Source organism: Lepeophtheirus salmonis, chromosome 10, assembly GCF_016086655.4.
Source record: "Lepeophtheirus salmonis chromosome 10, UVic_Lsal_1.4, whole genome shotgun sequence".
Classification (NCBI taxonomy): domain Eukaryota; kingdom Metazoa; phylum Arthropoda; class Copepoda; order Siphonostomatoida; family Caligidae; genus Lepeophtheirus; species Lepeophtheirus salmonis.
In genome coordinates this window covers 19039488-19042974 of record NC_052140.2, presented here as the reverse complement: position 1 = coordinate 19042974, position 3487 = coordinate 19039488, and the positions used below count along the sequence as shown (strand labels likewise).

The 3487-nt window shown below is 32.8% G+C and overlaps 1 long non-coding RNA gene across 1 annotated transcript; it reads left to right on the top strand.

Moving 5' to 3' along the window:
• Nucleotides 1-491: 491 nt before the first annotated feature.
• LOC139906497 (uncharacterized) lies at nt 492-3058 on the top strand. The gene is made up of 2 exons (XR_011782053.1): nt 492-689; nt 754-3058. It is a non-coding gene; the product is annotated as an uncharacterized lncRNA (long non-coding RNA).
• The last annotated feature ends 429 nt before the right edge of the window (nt 3059-3487 follow it).

The following is a 3487-nucleotide window of genomic DNA, read 5'->3' as shown; positions in this document are numbered from 1 at the left end:
TAATTGTTTTGGAAATCGTAAAACATATATATGGGTACCAACTAGATAAAGCCGGCCATCTTTCATCACAATATTAGTGTCATTTATATAATATTAGAAACCTGTCAGCGAAGACTCAAGCGCGCCCGCTACAAATAGAGTAGAAGAACTCAGAAATTAATACAACGACATAACATAAGTTCAGAAGACAATTTGCCGGTAATTTTTCAGTATTTTTAACCCATTTGTAGCGGGCGCACTTGAGTCTTTGCTTACAGGCTTATAGTATTATGTAGTTCTGTCTATGGTTGTAAGCAGTGACGCCAATTTGAGGCATTATTTTAGATCGCCCAATTTTTTGGAGTTGGCAAATTGAAGATTGAATTATAATTTCCTAAGTTGTTTTCATTATTATTTAATTCCTTAGGAATTAACTTTTTTACTAGATACACCCATGGAAATCTAGAACAACTGGAACGCTCACGCGTTAAAAAAAAGAAAAGAAAATTTCCGTTATGAGGCTATTGTTTTTCCCTCGTGTTTTCATACGCAACAGCGTATTTAGTATTTACTTAATACAGCTTTGTTCATCATAATTAAAACCTGTGTTGCTGACAACAATCTAAGTTAATTAATATAATATTTGCTTATTGAAATAATTCTTGTGATTGTGTACTTTTTATCTCTTTTACGATCTACTTTTGAGCACAGTAAGTAAAATATCCTGTAGCACTTGTGGATATGGGATTAATAATTTATATATATATATTTCAGATCATGCCTAATAAGTACTGTGTTCCTAAGTGCTCCTCTGGATATGATGGAAAACCACCCATAGCAAGGTTATCACTCCATTCTTTTCCACTGGATTAATCCTCAAAAGGTGCCTGGCTTAGAGGCATTCCACGGGACAACAATGGACTTAGGCACCTTCTAAGTATTTAAGGGTCTGTTCTCTCTATTTTCACGAGGATGACTTTGTATATGAAAGCGCGGACCACAAGAGGAAATATCGATCTTATGGAGTTGAAGATAATAAGCTTCCAAACGTTATTTGAAATCAACCCTCTGCAGTGCCTAGTATTTTCCCCAATCTTGTGAAATACTTATCATCCGTCAAAAGTCAACGGCCTACATCGAGAGCTACCACATGAACCAGGTTTTCTACGGAAAATGAAACTATCGTTGAAGCTCAACGATCATTATTTCTTTAAGATTCTGTTATTGACTTTAGTGGTTTGTGTCTTAAGTGTGGAGGTGAAAAATTCCCAACGAATGTTCATTGGAGGAGGAGAGAGGATTCAATTCAATTTTTACTGTCTATCTGAACTGTGTTCTGATTTTGTCGAAATCGAATTCTCAGTGAGGATAAATAGTGATTTGACATTCAATTTATACCACAAGAACGTCTACCTAGATTGGAGCTGCGTGAATCACCTCACAACGAATAGAAAGATCACCTCGGTAAGTCTTCTCCAGAACATCCTTGCTCATATGAAGAGTATTCCTTTTCCTCCAATGGAAGATATGATTAATGCCTTAATCAATGATGTTGAGAGTATCATTGAAAATCTATATCCCTCGGATATAGATTCTCAAAAACGGAAAAAGTTGATTTTCATAAGAGAGCAACTTGCTTTGATAAACTCTACACCGAAACAGAAACGATACACACTTGTATTATTAGCTACTTCTCTGTTATGGCATAACACCAGCCCAGCTTTATATCGTCAATTATCTCAGGATGGGTTGACTCTTCCTTCCCTAAGTCACTTAAAAAAATTGTCAAACCAATTTACTTTTAGCAGATAGTATTTTTCATGAAAGCACAATTGCGGCCCTAAATTATTATTCTAATCAAAATCTTAATTCGAAAATAACTGCAAATTTTTTGTCCATCATTATAAAATACTGGAATATTCTAAATTTTAAAACGCCTTCCTCACAGGACGGAGAAAGAGAGACTCATCGAGGGAGTCTCTGTGATTAAATCAGGAAAAATTTCAATTTCTTCAAGATTTCCATGTGTGATTAAATTCATGGAAGTGTGAATCTACCTCTCACAAAATGGGCTTCACTAAAGAAACTTTCGCTGCAGTGAACCAAACTACAGATGCTACTACAAAACTTGCAACATTTCTTCTAAAAGATTGTGGCTTCGAATACTTCCTTCCAGGGCTGCTACAAAGCGATTTTATCGAAGCTCGATTTAATTGGTACCGTCAATTGTCTGGTGCAAACTATTTTGTATCTCTGCGCCAAGTACTGGAGGCAGAAAAAAAATTAGGATTTCTTCCCTTGTAAAATTTGATGGCCTTGATCTGAGTGACATAAAAAATATTAATTCTGACTCTGATAAAAAACAAGATTTAAACCAAGAAAAAAAGATTTGTATTGCTAAAATTTTGTCGATTTTACAATCCACAGAGTTTTGTTTTGAATTAGAGAATGACGAAAAATCGATTTTATTCTTTGTTTCAGGCTGTATAACCAAATTTCAATCCTTTCACTTAAAATATAATTTATGAAAAGGCAAACTTGTGTTCTCAAAAAGTTTTCCTCAAGTTAGTTTGGACAAATTAATTGAGGAGTGTTCGAAAAGCAAGCTCCTAGATCAAATTAATAGAAGAGGACTGGTCACTCCAAGCGATGACTTATTTTCGATTGTCACACAAATGTATTGTTTATATAACTTTATTATTTCGAGTGAAAATGCAAAATCTATTTTTTTTTCAATGCAACAATTTAAGAAAAGTATTTTCAAAAGTATGTTGTGAGATGATAGATTACGAACTAATTATAATTAATCAAAATTGTTATAATGGTCATATTTTTAAAGATTTATTTTTTAGCGTTTGTTGCCAAGATTTTAATATTATGACCTAGAATTTGTCTACAAAATTAAATGATAAAATTAATTTGAAAAGGTTGCTCGGCAATGTAAAATCTTGTAATCAAAATAAAAAAATTGTTAAACTTACTTCCCAATAATATATATGTATGTTGTGTCTTGTTGTTATATTATGATAGTTGTCAATAATTCCTTAATTTATTTAAAATAATAATTGTTAAAATTTTACCACCTCTTCTTTTTCTTAATTGAATTTTATTCCTTTTTTTATATGCGCCAGACTCATGCCGGAATGACTAAAAAGGTGTAAGCGTTCCATGTTCTAGATTTCCATACTACACCATACAAGTTACCATTGATATATACGAAACATTTATTTGTTGTAAGCGAAACATAATCCAACGAATATAAATGACATAATTATGCTAATCACCCTGTTTAAAAAATTTATTATCTGCCGTTATGTTAAAAAGAATATTAATGTGGTCTACTCCAAGTTCAACAAGATCTTACACTTATAGTTAGTGATGAAAATGCTTTGTACTATGGCCAGGTTAAAAAAGAAAAGCAACTGAAAATCAAAATGGTTGCCATGACAATTTGAAAAATGTTTTGAAGGAGAGAAAGAATAATGCTCCTGACATTTCATTAGATCAG